Below are 23500 nucleotides of genomic sequence, written 5' to 3'. Positions count from 1 at the left end.
GAACGCTCGAAAGTCTAGTCCCCAATATAAAAAAATTAATTTAAACTAAATCGACTATAATTAGAGAACGGTTTGACGGATTTTAATATTTTATATCTCAATTAAAAGTTTGTGTCTGACTGAATGCGGTTGTCGAAATGCCCGATTCTAAATATTTAAGGATTTTGATTAAAACACAAAAAAAACGAATTAATCAAACACATCAATTATCTCCTTAACTAATTGACCAATTTTAGTCATCAACATCTCGATCAAAAGTATGATCTTCAATGAATGCGAAGGTGGAAATGCCTGATTTCAAAATTTACTAGTTACCTGCGTACGGCTATTGAAATGAACCCGCGAATCTAACGACTAGAAGTCTAGCCCCCATTAAAAAAAATTAATTTTGATTACATTAGTAATAACTAAAGAACGGTTTGACGGATTTTAATGTTTTATATCTCAAACGAAAGCCTGCGGCTGGCTGAATGCGTACGTCGAAATGCCCGTTTCGAAATATTTAAGGATTTTGATTAAAACACAAAAAACGATTAATCAAACACTTCAATTATCCCCTTAACTAATTGACCAATTTTAGTCATCAACATCTCGATCAAAAGTATGATCTTCAATGAATGCGAAGGTGGAAATGTCCGATTTCAAAATTTACTAATTACCTGCGTACGGCTATTGAAATGACCGACTGGAAGTCTAGCCCCCAAACTTTCGATTGAAATATAAAACATTAAAATCCGTCAAACCGTTCTCTAATTATAGTTGATTTAGTTTGAATTATCTTTTTTATATTGGGGGATAGACTTTCTTTTGCAGGAAGTGTTAAACATTGAAGTTCGATTAGTGCGTTTTATTTTAGTAAAATGACGTAAGTTTTATTTGAAATGTTTCGAGAAAACGAGTAATTTTTTTATTGAAAGGTTGAGTTTTAAAACCAAAAAACGAGTTAAAACCGCTTCGGCCCGTTGTCTTTACATTTTTTGTTTATTCACCTCCAGTATTCCTTCTTCCCACAATAAATTAAGGAGGGGATGTTTGGAAGTTGATTCGCTAATAACGCATTGTAGTTGATATGCGGGCATTTAAGGGTGATAAAGTAGTTTAGAAAAATAAAATTTATTACTTAAATTAAGTGATAAATGCGTGCTATATTTATGCTAAGTGTTAGGTGATATTAGTGATGTGATATAGGACATCATGGGATTGCTATTTTATGGATGTTGAAGGATGTGAAGGTATCGTATTAATTCTTTTTTTTTTGTCAAAATAAATTAATTTATCTTTTCTTTCCAGCTGAGTTTCGAAGTAAAATCCAAGGGAAACAACATCTATTCGGTGAGTCGTTTTCAATTTTATTAATTGACCAAAACATATCGGGAAAATTCGCGATTTGAACGGTGTAATTTTTCCAGATAAAAACCGTCTGAACGGTACTCACTGGATTTGTGCTTGAAAAACGGTACTATTCAATAAATTTTTGCATTTTGTGCTTGAAAAATTATAAAGCTTTAATTATCAACATTGCCAAAACATGAAATAATTTGAAATTGAGTGTAAACCACTCCAAATAATACTAGTATAATCTAATTCAAACTTTTTAATGGGGGAGTCTCTTTTTTTTGTATCAAATAAAATGACTTCATTGGGAATTTTTTGCTACCAAATTATGTGGTATTTCAATTTAATCTTTTGCATATGCTTTCATGATATATTTACTTATTTAAAAAGAATTGTTTATAGAAAATAATCTTTACATTGTCCCTCAACCAAGTAGGTGCGTAGATTGTCTAAGTTGCTGGTTGATACAATATCTATCCCTGAAATAATCTGAAACTCAAAAATCAAATGATGTTCGTTTCTTGTGATTATCGTTTGAACTAGAACTAAGCAAAAAAAAATATTATTGGCAAAATGGCGCCTAGTCAAATTAAGATAATCGATTTTGTTCTTCAAATCGATAAGTTTATCTCAGAAAAAAATCATGTGTATATCGTATCAGTTTCTCTGTAGGTCATACGATAGAAAGATGCTATTTGAAAGTGTAATTCAAATTTTAAGTCAATCGAATGAGTAGTTTTTTAGGAATCGTGTTAACCAGATGTAAAAAGGATGTTTCGAGAAAAATGCACTTACAGTTTCATGTAATACAATATTATGCGTGTATACGCCTTGTTAATTTAATGTTTATATCTTCTACATTCAGCCAGACGCAAGCTTTTCATTTGAGAAATATAACATTAAAATCGGTCAAACCATTCTTTAGTTAAAGCGAATTTTTTCGCATTTGGGGCTAGACTTCCAGTCGGTAGGTACTTGGAGTCATTTAAATAACCGTACGTAGATAATTAGTAAATTTTTAAATCGGTCATTTCCACCTTCGCATTCATTGTAGATCATACTTTCGATCGAGATGTTGATGACTAAAATTGGTCAATTAGTTAAGAAGATAATTGATGTGTTTAATTAATTTGTTTTTTGTGTTTTAATCAAAATCCTTAAATATTTCGAATCGGGCATTTAGCCAGGCATAAACTTTCGATTGAGATATAAAACATTAAAATCCGCCAAACTGTTCTCTAATTATAGTCGATTTAGTTTAAATAAATTTTTTGCATAAACAACGAGCCACACGGAACACGGTGTCATTCCGAGGGCTGTACAAGGTTAACGGGAAGGAATTGAAATCGGGCATTTTGTGATTTCGATAGAAGAAACTATGACGAATCGAATGACGTATAGATCTTGATCACCGGGTACATGGTTTACGAGTTATCACTACATAAAAAAAGGTCATTTTTGTGTTATTTTCGTGTACCTTCGCATTATTTTGGCGTTTTAGCGGAATTCGAAAGAGATTTCGAATCGGGCATTTCCACTTTCGTATTGGTCAAAGATTAAGCTTTCGAATGAGACATTGTTTATCGAAATCGGTTGACTGATTCTCTTGTTATAATTAAAATACTATACATGTAAAATCCTATCTAATTGGGGGCTAACTTCGCATAGGTGCAGATATGGTAAAGATTTAAAGTAGACTTGGTGGAGGCTAAAGCATCTATCAAATCAGAGGCATAATAGAGATTCAATTTAGATTTCAAGACTGTTTCTGTTGACAATTTGTATAATTTTAAAGGAGGCATATAAGAACTTTTTTAAATCAAATTGTGTTATAAATTCATTTTTTATTCATGTTATCAGATATCACGCCAAAAATTTGTCACAACTAGAGCAACAAAATTAGGCAACCAAGTTAATTACTTGGAACACTTTAAAAAGAACTTATTTTGAATTACACGATTAGAATTAATTTGTCATATAATAGATGTAGAATAATGTTAGAGTTAATGGGTCCGGTGATGTAACATTCTTCTTTTAATTCTAAGAATTCATCAAAGTGTGGAAACTGGCTTAAAATGCTGTTTACGTTTTTTCTAGTTGATGTTTATACTTTTTGCAGTCTCTCTTTTTTCGACTATATTAAAATAAGCAGGTTTGGATGTTAAGGTTCAGTTTTTTACTCACTGCTTAAACATTTAAATTACATAATGTAAAACGGCAATTATTTTCCATTTTATTTTATTTTCTGTTATTATTTAAACTGATAGTTTCACATTCTCGCTTTAAAATTGGCAAAATAAATTGTATTAAAACTATCAAATATGACGTTATAGAAGTAAAAATGATGTACAACAAAGAATGATCAACCGAGAATACCCCTAAAGCTGAAAATTCTATTTTACAAACAGTTACAGTTTCAGCTAATAATTGTAAATCCCCAATTAAGAGTTCATATTTTTCATCATTTCCTGTTTTTCGAATACCTGTAAATGATAACATTACAATTTTTTCGATTAACTCAACTGCTTTGTTTCCTGATAAAATAAGACTCCCAGCTAGACTTAATTGCCAAATTCCGTAAGTTAAATGAAATATGAATTTCAAATAAGTAAAACGTCTGCACATATTCGGTCCAATAAGACGTATTGTGTATTCTAATCCAGGTAGAATGCATGTAATTGCTGTTATGTTAATAAATAAAATTCCCAACCCGAAAATATCGTTGTAAATACGTACAGTTTCTCTTAATATTAAGTACACTTCAATTAGTTTTTCTACGATTGTCTCCCTTTTAGTGTTTTTCATGTATTTTAAATCGACGATTTCTTTGGAAATTAAAAAATAATCATCGTTGTTAAGATTTTTAATGATATCGTTCTTTAAAATATCGCAAATTTTGTTTAAATTTTTATTTATAACAATTTGAAATTCGTTCATCAAAAAAATGTAGTAAGTTATAAATATACCAGGTACGTGTAAAAAAATTATAAACCATACAGGATCTCTTTCACTTTTATCGATGAAATAGCAAACATTGACGACAACGGAAACTGTATAAGGAAGATATTTCCAAAGAAAAATTAATATTATCCTCGATAATTTTGAATTTGAAGATTTTGTTGTAATTTTTTTGTTTTCATCGAACGATTTCAAAATATCATCTACTTGTATCAAATTTTTCAAGATTTCATTCCAACGGTTTGAGTTAAAAAATAAAACACCTAATATTCCATGACAAAGTGTTATATAAGTTAAAATGTTTTCAACGAGAAAAACGAAAGTTTCGTATCGTTTCCAATTGTCGTGTTTCTTACAGTAATAAACAAGCACTAAGATTAACGACACATTCAACAAAATTAATATTAATGATAGATAAATATATTTGATTTTATTGAATATAATTTGTTGAGTTTCTCGGTTAAACTTTGGTGTTAAACCCAATATATTACCAAAACGAACAATCTTTAATAACCGTTCTACATCCATTGTTTTAACTTTTATGAACAAAACATTCATAGTTCATTGTTTTTATATTTGTAAACTTTTAAATTATTTATTTTTCTAGGTAAATATGGGTTATCTTAAGATATGATCTTTTAGATTTAATTTGATATATGTCCTGTTTACTTCCTATAATTAAATCAATAACTTTTTTTTAAACCATAACACTATCTGTCTGAGACATAGAATTCTATTAGTTCAGAAAAGTGTTTCGATGGGTTATAATTTAAACCTTGCAGCATTGATATACAATTCTAAACACCGTCATCCGCACACTTCTTTACTTCTCTGAATCATCTTACAAACTCATCTCTCCGGGCACAACTACCAACCGTTAAACAAAAAACACTCCACCTATTTTATTATGAGAAAATCGATTCCTACACTCGACCATCCAACAACGAATACGCCTCGGATTCGGTTTGATTTTCAATCCATGACTTCATGTAGTCAGCGCATTTCGAAGTTTCAGTGATTATCAGTGATTTTTATATCATATCTATCATTTTGTTTAACTTCTGTTATGTGGTATGGATTTAAGTGTTTCTTTTGTACTTTCTGTTCTGTGCTAAATTGCTACCAATGATCCCTCCTTGTACAACATAGGTTTCCTCTTCCTAAATCGTAACCTTTTCTGTTCTCTTCCTGCACTTTCAAGATATTTTTCTTACTCTTCTGTCTTATTTTCCAATAATTCTAATAAATTCTTTTTAGAATGCAACTATGTGTTTTATAACATAGGAATATTCTTCTAGTAGTAGAGTCCAACGAGCAACTCTAATTGCCAAATTTTTTTTATTCATCGTCTTCTGGAAAGCCAAAGAGTCGGTAACAACTTTAATATGTGTACTTGGCAGATAAATTCGGATAATTCCCATTGCTGGAATACCTTTCTTCTGCCGTCATTGTTTTCTTGCTTATGATTCATGCTATAAATCAGATTCAGCTTTCTGAAGCAAACATGCTCCATATCCATGTTTACTAGCATCCGTGTGTAACTTTGTTTTTTAGTAGTAGAGCCCATCGAATAACTCTAGTTGTCAAATCTTTTGTATTTATCGTCTTCTGGAAAGCCAAACAGTTGGTAATAACTTTAACATGTGTATCTAGAAGATAAATCCGGAATTTTTTTAGTACTTCGATAATTCCCAAGACCATTTGGCCAACTGGTATGTTGGGGAGTTGATGGCAGTGACGATAGGGCGGAGGGGGACGTCTGGTTTATGAATCTTCGGTAGTCCAACTAATGCTCCATATCCATGTCTACTAGCATCCGTGTGTAGCTTGTTTCTCTGCTTGGCTTGTAGATTATTAAAACAGGTTCGCTATTTAATACTTCTCGTGGAGTTTCATATATGTTTTTTGTCAACATATCGCTCAAAGGTTTCGCAATGGTCGCGTAATTGGGAATAAATTTTCTAAAATAACCGGTCAAATTCAAAAATTTATTGAATTCGTTATACTGTAACACGTTGTGGAAACTTTTTAATTAAAGCTACCGTTTCTTTTGAGGATCTAATCTGTCCATTCTTAATTATGTAGCCTAAAAATTCAATTCTTTTTTTCAAAATCTGAGACTATTCTTTTTTGATCTCGAGACCATAATCTTTACAAATTTCTAAGACCATTTCTAATCGTTGAGTTGGGCTGGGTTTGGTTTAAACATTGTAATACGTTACAATGTTTTGAAGGATTTTGCTTACAAATCGTGTAAACTGCTGGACGAAGTATATTTGATACTATCTCGATCTACGTGAAGAAAACTATTCTTCAAATTCAATGTATTAAAATTTTTGGCAGATTCAAGTCGATCCAAAACATCTTCTATCAACAGTAAGGGGAATCTATCCTTAATGATCTTTTTATTTAATTTACGATAATCGCAACAAATTCTTGTTTTTCCATCCTTATTTTTAACTAACACGAAATAATTTTCATCGTAATATCCGTCGTTTTTGTCTTCTCTGGTATGTATTCTTCTATTAAATCATGAGCTGTAACTTTAATATTTTTATCCTTGATGTGATTAAAATCTAAGCCCGTTTTTCCTTGTGTTTCTTCAAATGTCGATATTTGCATTAGATAACTTTTCATTTTTATGATTAATGATTTCACCATCTCTAAAAACTAAATCATACTTTTGCAGAATATCTCTTCCGACAATAGCTGTATAACCCATTACAGTCTTGGTATAATATGAAATGACCATGTCCTGGTAGAATAATTGGAACATCATTCAATTTTATGTCGCAGATTTATCTCTTTTTATGTCACTTCCGGTTTCCAACAATGCTCGCTCCTCTGAGTCATTGATAATTAATTTTACATCATTTTCTTTTACTTCTATCACCTTGCCTTTGTGGTTCGGTTTTTGCCTCGTTTCTTGCCTTTCTGGATTTCCAACAAAATTAGTCAACCAAGTTGATTACTTAACGTTATCACTTTTAATATTCAGAGCTAAGTTCATCATCGATTAGGATTATACATAAGTTAGATACAATTAAAACCAAACTTTTTAAAAATGTTTATTTTGAATTATAAGAGAACGATTAGAACTAACTTGCCAAACAATAGATGTATGATGTGTGATATTTCAATTCTAAGAACTCATCAAGTTGTGGAATACAGCTAAAAACGCTGTTTACAATTTTTTTTTCTAGTTGATATTCATTACTTCTTAGGCAGGTTTTTCTGGTCTTAATAGCTCAATACCTTTCTACCTCCCACATTCTTCATTTTTGCTGCGTTATTACACATTATTCTTTACGAAATTAAAATTAAAAAGTTTTCGATGTTAAAGTTCGGTTTTTCACTTACTTTTACAGAAAAAATAAATAAATTCGAGACGTCTCGCAAAAACACTGGAATCAGGAGATAGTGATTTGATAAGTACTTGTAATTGCATACAAATTATTCACAATCTACTTATATCGCTTACAAAACATCTATCGTATTATTATTTAAACTGATAGTTAGACATTCACGATTTAAAGTTGGTAAAAGAAATTGTATTAAAACAATCAAATAAGACGTTATAGAAGTAAAAATGATGTACAATAAAGAATGATCAACTATGAATACTCCTAAAGCTGAAAATTCTATTTTACAAACAGTTGCAGTTTCAGCTAATAATTGTAAATCACCAATTAAAATTTCATATTGTAGATCATTTCCTGTTTTTCGAATACCTGTAAATGATAACACTGCAATTTCGTTGGTTAACTCAACTGTTTTGTTTCCTGATAAAATTAGACTCCCAGCTAGCATTAATTCCCAAATTCCATAAGTTAAATGAAACATGAATTTCAAGTACGAAATACGTTTACATGTTATAGGTGCGATAATACGAATTGCGTATTCTAATGCAGGTAGAATGCATGTGATTGCTGTTATGTTAAGGAACAAAATTGCCAAACCGAAGATATCATTATAAATCCGTACAGTTTCTCGTAATATTAAGTACATTTCAATTAGTTTTTCCACGATTGTCTCTCTTTCAGAAGTTTTTATGTATTTTAAATCGACTATTTCTTTTGAAATTAAAAAATAACCATCGTTGTTAAGATTTTTAATGATATCGTCCTTTAAAACATCGCAAACTTTGTTTAAATTTTTATTTATAGCAATTTGAAATTCGTTCATCAAAAATGTATAGTAAGTTAGAAATACACCAGGTACGTTTAAAAAAATTACAAACCATACAGGATCTTTTACACTTTTTTTTGAAAAATAGCAGATTTGAGCGGCGGAGGTAAGTGCAACAGGAAGACATTTGCGAATGGAAGTTAAAATTATCCTTGATAATTTAGATTTTGTTGTAATTGTTTTGTTTTCATCGAACGTTTTCAAAATATCATCAACTTGTATCAAATTTTTCAAGATTTCTTTCCAACCGTTCGAATTAAAAAATAAAACTCCTAATATTCCATGACAAAGCGTTAAGTAAGTTAAAATGGTTTGAACGAGAAAAACGAATGTTTCGTATCGTTTCCAATCTTCCATTCTTTTACTGAAGTAATAAGCAATCACTACGATTAACGACGCATTCAACAAAGTTAGTGTTAATGATTTATAGATGTATTCGATTTTATTAAATATAATTGTTTGAGTTGCTCGGTTAAACTTTGGTGTTAAACCAAATATGTTACCAAAACGAACAAACTTTAATAACCATTCCACATCCATTGTTTTAACTTTTATGAACAAAACGTTTTATATTTCATTATTTTTATGCTTGTAAATTTTTGAATTATTTATTTTTCTTGGTAATTATGGGTTATCTTAACATACGATCTTTTAGACTTAATTTAATGTATTAAATCAATATTTTTTATAATAATAACACTAGCTAATAATGCTATAAAACAAACTTAAACTACACTTACCCCTCTATTTAAATTGCTAGTTGAATTGTTTCTTTTGATCATAACCAATTCGAAATGTTTTCCATCAATATTTCTTAATTCCACAGGTTTCGCTGAATTGTGCTTAACATAACCAGTTCCTGAAAGCCTACATGGACACTTTAATAGCTACAATTGTTGTGTTCGCGTTTTATCTTCACATTAAACAAAAATTGAATTTGATATGGTTTGTTTGTCATTCACAAAACACGCAACATAACTCTGCAAGCACAATAAAATAATAACAAATACTGAATTCATTTAAACAGAACAGAACAAGATAAAAATAACAATAAATAATAGCCAAACCGTTAATAACGTTAAAAATAAAGAAATATTGGAAAAATTCAACAATATGGTAATAAAAAAAAACAGGAAAAACAGATATAATAAAGTTTTTAGCACTAATTTTGATCTTTTTGGACAAAGATTATTAAAAGAAATTGCACATTTACAGAATTTTTTTCTCAACATTGTGAATATTTACATATTTTATATTGTTCGTAGAAGAATATAGATATTTCGCAAACAAATCTATATGTTGTTATTTTAAAAGAATGTCGATGTCGTCACAACTCATTGATATATGATTGTCAGGAAGTAAATATGGTATCATAATGATTCAACAAGATTAACATGTTTCGCCACTCTTGCAAAACAATTTTTGTTGTCACTGAACAGTAATCCATACATCATTTGAATATATTTAACATTTCATGATACTTTGAAGGAAATTGATTTTTTCCAGTAGTATTTATCCTATTCCTAACACATTAAAAAATGAGGCGTGGCTCAGGTTTTCAATAATTGACCGTCTAGTGAGTGGAATGTCCAAGCTAGGTATTCCTCAAGAACGATGAACAATTTTGCTATGCCGTTTTAAAAAGTTTTGCACAACTTCAGCTAAATTACTTTTGCTTTTTCTGATAAATGAAAATTATAAAACTGTTAGTAAAAGAATCTTTCGGCTTCCGTTGCCTATGATGTCATCAATTATCGCCTTCTGATATAAATAGATAATAGAGAGAAAAATAATATGATTTTTTCATGTACTCCAAAAGTTTCTAAGTAGTACACAGTCCGCAAGGTGTAGAAGTGCTCTCATCCGAGGTGGGAATAGTTAATAAGGTTAAAATTTTTCCTGTAATTTAGAAAGAAGCAGTAACTGAACTGGCTTCAGAGTAAAATATTGTTTAAAGTTATTCCTCATTTCAACTGCAATTGCAGTTGAAAATCCACCTAATCCTGATACTTCTCTAAATCAACTTTACCCAAGTGCTCAGGTATAGTTTGTAGGTGCCTCAGATATCATTTTCTGAAATTGTCTATATATTCTTTATTCGTCATTCAAAGAGACTCTCCCATCACTGATGTAGGATATTAGGTCCATTTTCCAGCAAATGGAGGGAGCGGTGAGGCTTAACGGGACATCTATAGCATGTACGTCATACAGAAAGGTGTTAGAGAGGGGGACAATTTATCCCTATTACTATTTGTAGCTTTTATTTATGGATGACTTGGTGAAGACATGGAAGAGAAGATCAGAAACTTCGATGGTCGTCATCGCAGACTCGGAGAGGAAACTGCAACAGGCTGTACTCAAGTGGTCAGAAAATGAGAGGGGCATGGTGTTGAACAAGGTGAAGAGTTAAGTTATTGTATTGACGTAGTCAGAGGAACAGGTGGATGGGATCTACATTAAATGTTATGGTTTACTTTTCCCCAGGTCTGCTATTTTTAGGCAATCTCTTTCCGATTGTTGAATTTTCATATATTCCTCCATCGGTATTTCTTCCATATACACCTACATCAATGGTGGTAAATTTACAATAAGCGTCCATAAATACCAGTGAAATAGTGCTAACTGTTTTCTTGTAGTTAAAATAGGGAACGATTATTTATCTGGTTTATCTGTAACCCCCAATTACATGTTTTCCATTAATGGTAGCTACATGGTTTGGAAAATTCTATATTCTTTAGAAATCATGTTCATGTCTTCATGTCTCTAGCGGATTGCAAACAAATTATTCCCTGTGTTAGTCTCTGAAATTCAGCATCAAACTGGAACGCAGGTTATTCATGCCAAAGAAGAAAACCGACAAGTAGATTCTGCTACTACTTCAAGTAGTAACGTGAATCCGAAGAAAAGTATATCAGGAGCAGAAGGAATTCAGGTTTACTTGAAGGAGAAAAAGAATAGTCAGAAACCACCGACTACTTCTGATCGGATGAAAAAATATTTTGATTGTATGGTTGGTTATCATGGTAAAAACCTTTAGTACCAAACTGTTAATCGAAGTCAAGTCCAAAATATTTGGAATAGTTAGTGAAGCCGAAAGAAAAAATATTAATTTTTGTGCTGTGATTTCAAATATTACAGCTTCTACTACAGCTTCAACAAGAATTATATCCTCACAATCTCTACTATTACGCCATCCAACTATGGCACGAATTATTTTGATAACTATAACACGACAATGAAATGACAAATTTCTAGATCACAATAAGATAATGTTTGTCTTTTTTCCTTTGAGGTTGCTCTCCGAAGGGAAGTGTTCAAATGTTAACTCCGGTTTTAGAATATCAAATTTCTCATCGTCTTTTAGGTCATTAAATAGGTGATGGAATAGTTAATTTTTGACATGTGTCCACGTATTTGTCTTTTTATTTTATTTTTCTTATACCTAACGATAAGTAAAAAGATAATATCTAGTAGGAATGCTCTTAAAGGTCTTCCCATAATCTGTTTCTGCTAAATATTTGCCATTTTTGCTACAAAATGTTTTTAACTGGGTTTTATGGGATGAATATATATTTGCCATTTTTCTGCCTAGTTCATCGTACAGATAATTAATGGGGTGTAGATGTGTAGATTGTGGAGAAGTCGGAAGAATATGATGAATAATGTGTATGATTCGCATAACCACAATATGGGCTGTGTGCTAGGGATTATCTTGCTTGGGCCTATCTTGCTACAGATAACCCCGGATTTTTCCGGAACGACAACCTTAATACGTTATGTTTACGATGTCGACAATGCAAGAAGTTGTATCTAATTTGTTGCTATTGTTCTAGTTATGGATAAAATCAAAGATATTAATTAAAACGTAATGTAATGGTTAAAAATTGAATTGGTCGTAGTTTGGACTCTAAAGTCAATTTTTTCAAAAACAGTTTATTACAGTTAATTTTTATGAGTTTTTCAATGTCACTTTAACGGCATATTAATTATAGGTATGATTTAACGGTATAACTGTATAGTGTTTTGTTGTAAAAGGAAGTGTAATTTTTTTGAAATTAAACAGGTTTATTAAAACAAATTTGTAACTATTAAAAAATCCAATCGTTATTCGCGTTAATTACATACAACCTAAAAGCAATTGCCTTATTGTATGGCATCGTTTCAATGTTTATATTCACTTAAAAAATTACAAAACCTCTATCGTATTATTATACAAATTTTCAACCTTCTTATTACATTCGCTTAGTAAAGTGGGTAAAATAAATTGTATTAAAACAATCAGATATGATGTTATAGAAGTAAAAATTATATACAACAAAGAGTGATCAACCGGAAACACTCCTCCAGCTGAATATTGTGTTTTACAAACTGTAACAGTTTCCGCTAATAATTGTAAATCACCAATCAAAATTTCATATTTTTGATCTCCTTTAGTTTTCCGAATAGCTGTAAATGATAACTTTACAATTTCTCCACTTAATTCAACAGATTTATTTCCGGTTAAAATAAGACTTCCAGCTAATATTAGTTGCCAAATTCCATAAGTTAAATGAGACACGTATAAAAAATAAGGAAATTGTGTACAACTTTTTTGAGGTCCAATAAGACGTATAGTGTGTTCTAATCCAGGTAAAATACATGTAATCGCCGTTATGTTAATGAATAAAATTCCCAAACCGAAAATTTTATTATAAATCCTTACGATTTCTTTTAATATTAAATAAATATCGATTAACTCTGTTACGATTGATCGCCTTTTAAAATTTTTCATATATTTGAAGTCGGCGATTTCTTTTGAAATTAAAAAATAATCATCGCTGCTAAGATTTTTAATAACATCATCCTTTAAAATGTCGCAAATTTTAATTAAGCTTTTATTTATAACAATTTGAAATTCGTTCATTAAAAAAATGTAATAAGTTATAAATATAGCGGGTATGTATATAGCGATTGCAAACCATACGGGATCTTTTTCATATTTTTCTTCAATCGTATGTGTTAAATCGGCGATGAAGGCTATTGTTAAAGGAAGATATTTCCAGATAAAAATTAAAATTAAAGTTGATCTTGAAATTGGAGAATCTATCACAAATTTGTTGTAAATTAATGTTTTGAAAATATGATCCACTTGTATTACATTGTTTAAAATCTCATTCCAATCATTTAAATTAAAAAATATTGTTCCAAGTATTCCACGAAAAATTGTTATGAACGACAAAAGGATTACAACCAAAAAAACAAACGTTTCGTAACGTTTCCAATTTTCGGTTACGTCGAAGTAATGAGAAAGTATTAATATTGCCGTTCCAACCATTAAAATCAGTATTAAACAATGATAAATAAATTCGACTTTGTTGAAAGTAATTTGTTGAGTTTTTCGGTTATAATTTGGGGCTAAAGAGAATATTTTACCAAAGCGAACAATACTCAATAGCCTTTCCACATCCATTGTTTTAACTTTTACAAAATAATTTTTTTTATTACTTTTATATATTTATACACTTTAAATTATTTATTTGTATAGGAATATCTATAAATATGATCTATTAGATATATGTTGACGTGTAAATCGTGTTTTAATTCCTATATTATTGAATTTTATACAAACTGACTCATTATAATTTATTACCAAATTAATACAATTACAAAACATCCTCATAATCTCAACTTCAATCAACCAAATACGCACTAATACAACATTTTATCTCTATATTTATTAGAATCTGTACACTTTTAAATATAATTTTAAACATACCTTTGAATAATTAATTATTGATATTAAATGAAAAATAATTTTTTTGTTTTAAATTTATGCGTGTGCATGTATTTTAAATAATTTATTCGTTGAATACAATTAATCTACATTTTAAAAGCATTTGTTTACAAACTACGCATTAAAAATCAATGAATGCGTATTACAGTAAGTTCTACAATAATAAAATAACAATCTGACAACCTTTTATTATCAACTTACTATATCCAATTATGTCATTAAATCGAGTGCATTGGTTCTCTATTTATCATTTATTTATCTGACCTTGATTATGGAAAAATTTCTTGCTTAAATTATTCGCAATAAGCTTTTTTTTGTATCAGTGGCGTATTCTCGTATCTTCTGTAGTCTTAATGATTCTTTAATAGAGTTTTTGGGTATACATAATCTTATTTTTTACAATGGCAATCTTACTTTAATTTACTACCTGCAGATTTTTCGGCAAAAGTTCAAAGATGTTTATCATTTCTTAATTTATAACAGATTGTATCCCAAATTATTAGTATACAATTCAGTGAAGTGTACCTTTTACGTGTAAAACCGCAATAATTTTCAAGGACGCTCTCTCATGTAATATATATTTATAAAGGTATTGTGAGTATTATGATTGGGTGTATCAAAGTCTTGGATTCAATTCTATTTTCTATGTTGAAGAGTATCTATTAAGTAAATAACGTAGTGTTGCACCGTCGCTAGTAGGTTCATCATAGACAGTTCTCGAAACAGGACAAAATCTTGCTTGTGAAGTTTTTCCTAGAGATGCTGCAGTTATCAAATGCCATAACCCGATGAATAACGAAACAAATTTCAGTCTATACAGATCTTTGAACAAACAAACCTTAAATACTGGTCCTCCGAATTCAAGTCAATCCAAGCATTCTCAATAATTGATACAAAAACCACCCAAATTTGTTTATGTCCATTTTAGAATTAATCAGGCAAATCGTCAGCTAACTCTAAAGACGGCAAACATAATGAATACCTCTGAAAGTATCTTTAAAATGGAAATGATCAGCAATATACCACTATCTCAGTATATGGTTCCAACGATTGTAATGGGCAGGGCACGTGGTGAGGATGGACAAGAATGTGAGAAAACAGGAGAACTAGCAGACCAAGGAGACGGTGCGAGGATGGAGTGGCGGAATTTGATGGAAGTTCGAGATCGGGCTGTAGCGCCATGAGAGAGAGTATAAGACAAGTTGTCCTCATACTTGAAATTGCAAAGTCTATCAGATACCTAACACAAACATCTCTTAGTTGTAAATTTCTTCATACATTCACATTTTTGATAACATTCTTCTCCAGAGAGAGATAAACATCTCACACCTACTAATAAAGAGAAAATCAATTTAGATGATCTATTATTTCAAATTGTTGTGGTGGTCCAAGTATATTCTAGTTCATCTTTTTCTTTAATGTCAAAAAGTAGATTTTATGCTTTGGTATTTTCTTGTGCAAGTATCTCAGATTAATGAATATCGTTCAACTGGACAGCTGCCTATAGAATCCAGGATTGAATATTTCTTATAGCAAATCATGATCTTTTAAGTTATTGAACCAGCGTATTTTACATTTGAGTATGGTTATAATCAAATACTTAATTGTCGGAAAGAGTTAAATTTTTCTAATTTTATGTACAATGATGTAAAGCTAGAAAAAAGATAGCCATAATCAGAACTGTTGCAAGTAGCGCTATAAATTATATTTACCCCAAGTAACAAGTATTTTTAATAAGTACTTGGAGTAATAAGTAATTTTACTTGAAACTAAAATTACCCAGTACAAAGTAATTACTCGATTAAGTACTCCAATTATTGTAGTTATTTAGAATAAATAAATAAATTGCTAAGTCTGTTGTAGCAATTAAATTTAATGTATGTGAGCCGCATCGAAAGTGTTTCGAAAACATATATGATATTTACTACTTGTTGGTTCGGAAGATTCTGCAACACAAGCAAATTATAAATTTGAAACAATTTCAGTTTGTTCACCCACATTTTCTAAATCTGATATTAATGCCTCAGTTTCGGTCGTTTCAGGCACCTGTTCTGTATTATCTTCTTCAGTTTCTTTATCCGTATAACACTTAACGAAGTTCCTTTTCCATCTAGATCATATGCCTTATATTTAAATATCGTCTAAAATTTCTGCAATTCTATCATATGGATGTGTTGGAGTAATACAATAACAAATAGACGCCATGTTCGCTCTGGATTTAACACATAGGCGCTTCCTCCTATTAAGGTGATAAATAATCCTTTGTAAATCTTAGGATTTACAATCCAATTTGAATAGTATAACTGATCGCGTTAACGTCATTTACATTTTGATGGACGATTATATGGTCTAAAGAGCTTGTGGGGGTTATATTGAGAAACCTCGTGGGACACTTTTCAAAGGAAAGTTATAAAGTTATAAAGAGTTACTTATTTTCATATCGTAAAGTCTTGTCACGTAAATATCCCTTAATATGTTCCGTCTATATAATAGGATTTTGCGGGAAACGACGTCGAGAACGTAGTTGTTAGTTCAAACCCGAACTTAGGAGATGAAATATTTCTCGTTGACAATGTTTAATAGTCCTCTGACCCCTGTGGAAATATTAGTTTAGATTTTATTGTCTTGTTGTTAACTATCTATTAGTTAGCAAAACAATGTGACAATTTCCGACTGGAGCTAAATAACTGTATATAAAGTGAGTTAATGTTATCCATTATATAAAGTAGTCGACATAAAGTAGCGGAAATAATCGCATAAAATAGAAACTGCATAATGCAGAGGATTCTTATTTTACCCATTTTTTCAAAAAGTAAAAAGGTTAAGGTTATTATAAGGCCACAGCACGAAATTGCAAGGATTCCTCTTTCAGATTATTAATTTGAGAGGCGAAGTGTAAAACGTAATGAGATATCAAAAGATGAGTTACTCCTACTTTAACATTCCAAAGAAATTTTTGGTTGCAGATTGATGATTGAGTACATTAGATTCAATCAAGCGAAACTACGTGATAATATATGTATTTTTTATTTTATTTTAAATTATAATTAATTATACTTTAGTAGTCGTTTTATATCTTTTTTTATTTACCGGTTTCGATCATTTTATTGAGTCTTTAACCATGGTATTATATTTTGTAACGGTTCAAACCGATAAACCAATAAAATAAAAATTCGTATGTTGGTGAAGCGGATAATAATAACAAAATCCAATACTAATATAGACGGAAATTTCAGTATTAACGATATCGGAAATGCGTTTATTCTTCTACCTTCATGTTACTAGCTATGCAAGATCCATTCAAGATGCAATGATTTTCATACGTGCTTATGAGGCATACTTATTATTAATTATCGTATCAACTTTCACGTATTTTTATATGGCGCTAATAAACTAGCAATATTTACGAAACCATATTGATAAATTTTAGAAAATTAAATTTACACAAGAAACAATTTTAATAAATTTACAGTTGTAAAGAGTATTGTTTAATTGTACCTATACATAATACATACGCATAGGCGAAAAATAGTTGAAGTGGATTTAAGGAATCTCAAAACGAGTATGGATCCATCAATATTTCAACAAAAATGAATTTGGTTAATTGAAAAAATTAGACTCGAAGCATGTCCAACATGTCATAATTCGAAAGTTATGATGGAGAAACCAAATTGATTGTTTTGTTCTATTTTTTTGAGATGTTAGAAGCAAAAACCAGACTTCCATAATTACATGGTCACCAAACAGAAATAATTATGCAATAATAAGGTTACTATTTTAAGTAATTGTAAATTTTCTGTTTTTAAAATGAACTTAGGCGACTTAGGTATTACTTAGAAAGCATCAATATTTTTGAGAATGTTTCGAAATTCTTCAAAAATCCTGCAAGATCTTTCAAACTTTTTGGATATTGTTGGCAACACTTTAAACAACCATCGCCACTTATAATCTTGGAAATGCCAAGAAATCTTTAGAAATGATTAGTTTTGAACTCAGCGGAAGTCATTAAATAAGCAGATTATTCATTTTTATACAGGGTGTTTCGGTGACTCGGGGAACAAATTTAACCATATATACTAGAGTGAAAATGACGATGATTCATGTAAAAAAAAATTAGTAAAAGTCTTTAAATTTCAAAGATACAGGCCATAAAAGTTAGGAAATTTTAACACATTTTTTCAAATATCTTAAACACTATTTACAGTAAAGCGTTGAAATTTGGTACAGTGTAAATCAATGTCATGTAAAATCGTTAGGCAATTTATGAATTGGGTCGGTCATCGGGAACAATGCTATACAGGGTGCTCCTAAAGTTTGTTTGTTCAGAACTTTTTTATTCTATCATAACCGTACATTTATGTTTGCAGTTTCTAATAGCAAATTTAATTTAGAAACTTTTATTGCTCTTAGATAATATTGATAAAAGTCACCGTTTTCGTGTTAAATGCAAAAATGTTGGGTTCCGATTTCATTAATAGCACTAAAAAAAAAATCTAAGTTTTTGAACATTTCCTTTAGTATTTTTTATTACTTGTCTTGTTATTTTATGTATGTTTTTATTATTCCTGTTAGTGTTGTCGTTTTTTTGTTAATTTTTAATTTATTGTTTTCGAATTCTTTTATTAAACCAACTAAAACAAATTAAAAATGTGATTTAGCAAAATCTACGCTTGGATATGTTGCATACATAATAGTTATGACAGCTCAGTTCGATTTTCACTTGTCATTGCCAATTCAGATTATTTATTTATTTCTTTTTTTTTAGTGTTATTCAATTCGGAGCCTAACATTTTTGCATTTAATACGAAAACGGTGGTTTTTATCAATATTCTCTAAGAGTGATAAAAGATTCTAAACTAAATTTACTATTAGAAACTGCAAAAATAAATGTAGGGTTATGATAGAATAAAAAAGTTCTGAGCAATCAAAGTTTAAGGACACCCTGTTTTCCACTTTCCACAGTGCTATGTTCCCGAGTACCGATCCAACTCAAAAATTGCCTAATGATTTTACGTGATATTAGTTTACACTGTACCAAATTTCAACGCTTTACCATAAATAGTGTTTAAGATATTTAGAAAAATGTGTTAAAATTTCATAAATTTGATGGCCTGTATCTTTGCAATTTGAGGACTTTTACTAATTTTTTTTACATGAATCGTCATCATTTTTACTCTAGTATACTAGGTTACATTTGTTCCCCGACTCACCGAAACACCCTGTATAACGATTAATAAGTTGATCCATAAAATTAACCAGAAAAACATTTTTTTCTTATAAATTTTGAATTGATTATTATGAATGACCTCTAAAAGTATTAAGTTTTAAAAAGACACTTCTACTTTATTTATAGGATACTACAACCGACTTTTATATCAAATTAAAGCATAAAGTGTCAGATTTATATTCTTATAACAATTTAATAGTTGATTCACAACGTTAAAAAGAAAAGTGTTTTTGTGTAAGTGATCATAAAAATCATTGAAATTAGCGCAAAAAGATTACGATCGATAGCCCTTTTGGGTCAACGTTTTTTTAAATAAATTTTGTTCTCTCTCTCTCTCGTTGAAATTAAACAATTTCTTTAGCATAGATATAATTTATTATCTCATCAAATAGATATATATTTTATAATAATTTTCTAATAGTAACAATATCAGTACATGTCATAGTAAAGTATACATCGCACAATAACTCTTTTTTATACAACGATATTATAACCATATCGTACGAGAATAATATTGGTTCCGATTAAATACAACTTTTTTTTTTTGTTTTCATTGTTCGATGTCGAATCGATGATATCGTTACGACAGTGATATATTGTAATAAATATTCAATCTAAAAAATACGATATCTAATATGTAGTAGAGCTTAGGTCCCTTATCATAGAAATATACAAATATTTTTTAGTATGGTTCTTCAAAATAGAATGAAAATTACAATTCGTTTCGACACTGAATATTTTCTTAGAGCTTTTGTTCATTCATAAACTTCTTTATCGATCCCGACAGACTATATCAAGTGAATGCAATAGAAAATCCGGTGAGTTCGTGTGCAAAAAATAACAAAATTAGAGAATCATTAACCCTTTATGACTTTATTTTCTTTAATGTTATTATTATTATTTTGCGGGATTTTTTTTCTATTTATTCAATTTATTTTTTATGGGTTAATTGTGTTATGAAAAACAACTGGAAGTACTTAAAAATATTTATAAAGGGTTAAATTGATCTCGATATTTTTGTTTTGGGTTTAATTTTGGTCCTATTTAAGCACAATATATATGTATATCGTATAAATATATATCACAATTCCTAAGAAACACTCAATTTTCATCAAATAATTGATCTGCTGGTTAAATTTTTTTATAATAAATATTTCTTCGTTTCAGTGTTTATTTTTTATTTTTTTTTTTTTCATTATTGTTGTACAAATCGGAGGGACTCTGTGCTTTTTTTTTGTATTATTATATCATAGTTGTTCTAAATTAGTACATTTTATAACACTATTAGAATTATTCGAACAATTATTTATTATTTTAAGTAGTAATTTGTTTACGATTCGTTAAAAAAACTGTTATGATTTCCGTAATTAGCAGAAAAATAAAAAACCGTTTTAATGCCTTTGATTTTTCATCGAATCGTAAATAGTTTTAGAACATTTTGTTAATAATATATTGCCACATAACACGTTTTTTTTAAAATCTATATAATAAACTATGCAAAGTTGAGAATAGACAGTATATATTGCATGGAATTTCGCGAAGGCACTAACATTGTTTCCTTTTTTTTTCGTTCAATGTTCAAAGAGAATTTGCCGATTACTTAATTTGTATTAACAAATTGCCTCGAATGTTATAATGTTTACGTATAATTCATTAATCAATAACCTATATCAATTTTTCTAAAAAACGTTGGGATGTTATCTTAATTTCATAACGATTATTATTGACACGATCGTTTTAATAATTGTAAAAGAACTTACAATTATAAGTAAAATTTTGTAACTACAATTTAAGCAATTGACAATTGAAAAGGAAATGACGAGCCATTAAAATCCATTTATGAGCAATTTTTGTCGGATACACTTTGCACCTCAACATCAGAGACGTATTACATGATAATATAAGATCTTTTCATACATTTTAATCCTTTAATGCACTTTTTTTTACAGAAATAAATAATTAACCTTTGAAAGAGTTTTAGTGTTCAATCATTTCTTCTTACAATTTATAATTATATATCGCAGTAATAACCAAAAAGTGCCAAAAATATAATTATTATCAATTAAATATAATAAATAACGCCAGGTAGCAACCGTATCACGTTAAAAGAGCTTCATTCTATTAAATTATGAATAAGAATTTTTATCATTACACGAAATTAATTCGTATAACCGTATCAGATTTTCACTTTTTTTATGAACAGAAAGAGAAACTGATGTTGAAAGACATCAAAGACCTCCTAGTTCTCCTAATTATTTACAAATTTATTTAAAAAGAAAATAATAAGCTTCTCATTGATATTCTACAGAGCGGTTTCTCTGAAACCACATCAATGAATCGACAGCTTTAGTTGGAAAAGTATTTTTTGAAAAGAAATATTGTTGATATGAAATTGGATCCACAATTCTTTTTAACTAGAAAATTGCCATTAAATATAGTTCTTGATAACTTCATTGTCCATTAATACAATTCATCCTATAAAATAAATTTATCATCCTTACATTCCATTAAACCGCAAGTGACCTATATAGAGAGGCTATATATAGAATGCGAAATTTGTTGCAATTAATACCTATCAACCAAAAACTGATCAACAAATTGCAGAATCTTGGCCGTAAGAGACTTTGCCTAAGTTAAAACTGGAAAATCTATGACTGGATGATCAAGCCAAGCTCCAATTAATACCTTATTAACATAAAACTGATAAACAAAGTGTAGAGCCACGGTCGCAAGCGACCTCTGTTAAGTTTAAGTTATTGAGGCTAGTTAATCAAGTCGTGGCCACTTGAGTCCGAGGTGTCAATATTATTCCCACACCGACCCAAAGCTGGTCAAAAAATTGTAGAGTGAAGTGAACTCCGCTAAGCTTAGAACGAAGATTCTATGATTTTGGTGTCTTAAGCCCGGTCGAGCTGCCCCAATTGATGCCTTACCAGCTCAAAACTGGTAAATACTGTGTGAAGGCAAAGATAAGAGTTGAGAATCTAACTGGCTGGTCGAGTAAGCCGAGGACACTTGCGGCCGAGGCGTCCCAATTAATCCTTTATCAACCCAATGTTGTTTACCAGTTTTGAATTGAGTTGGATTAGGTTGGGTTGGATTATAGCGGGTTGCTTAAGACCTTTATTAAAAACGTAAAGAATGGCATGAGGAGGAAACTAAAAAAAATGGTTGGGTTGAATTGATTTTGGTAGGTTAAAGTGAGACCACTTGCGTTCAAGGTGCCTTAATTAATATTTTATCAACCCAACTGGTAAACAAAGTGTGGACATAAGGTTGAATGACTAAGCCAAGCCCGCATTCGCGCAAGTTGTTGAAGTTACTCACTTTAACCACTTGCACCTTGTAGCAAACCCTTAAAATCTTAAAAAATCTTAAATGGAAAGTTGAATGGAAGTTTTTTCAAATTGATCGATTCGTTTTCGAGATAAAGACAATTTATTGTTTTGTGGTTTTAGCAGATTACTCTACTTTAGGAGCTGTTGTAACTGTTAAGTTATGTTTGGTGAGTATTGGTTGTAGTTATTTAGTAAATAAAAATGCATGTTTTATTTAAGTTTTTATACCGATTTTGCATTCTTTGATTCAATTCATGCCACCACACAAAAAATAATAGTATAAACGAAAAATCGACAATAGCGTTAAAAGTGGATTATGTCACGTTTTGTTCCTCCCACATTTGGAAATACATTATCGATTGCTCAATCTAAACTTGCGTCGACATGTTGAAATTCCTGACCAATAATATCCAAACTTTATCCACGTAACAGAAAAATCTTTCCACAATTCTTAACTTTTAGGTTGTATTTTATTGTTACATATATTCATATATTTTAAGTAGAGGTTTTTAGATTTTGTCCACATCCATGGACATTGGCATCTTTTCTTTGTCCGCTCCTTATGAATCGTATCTTCAGAATCAATTAAGATTAAATCACTGATTCTAGCTTATCCTATTGAAAATGTCATCTTTAAAGTACACCGGATTTTAGAAAATTCTTGGGCTCTTTGAGGTAACC

Source organism: Onthophagus taurus, chromosome 2 (assembly GCF_036711975.1).
Source record: "Onthophagus taurus isolate NC chromosome 2, IU_Otau_3.0, whole genome shotgun sequence".
NCBI classification, from domain to species: Eukaryota; Metazoa; Arthropoda; class Insecta; order Coleoptera; family Scarabaeidae; genus Onthophagus; species Onthophagus taurus.
The sequence above is the reverse complement of the archived record's forward strand: the minus strand, read 5'-3'. Positions refer to the sequence as shown.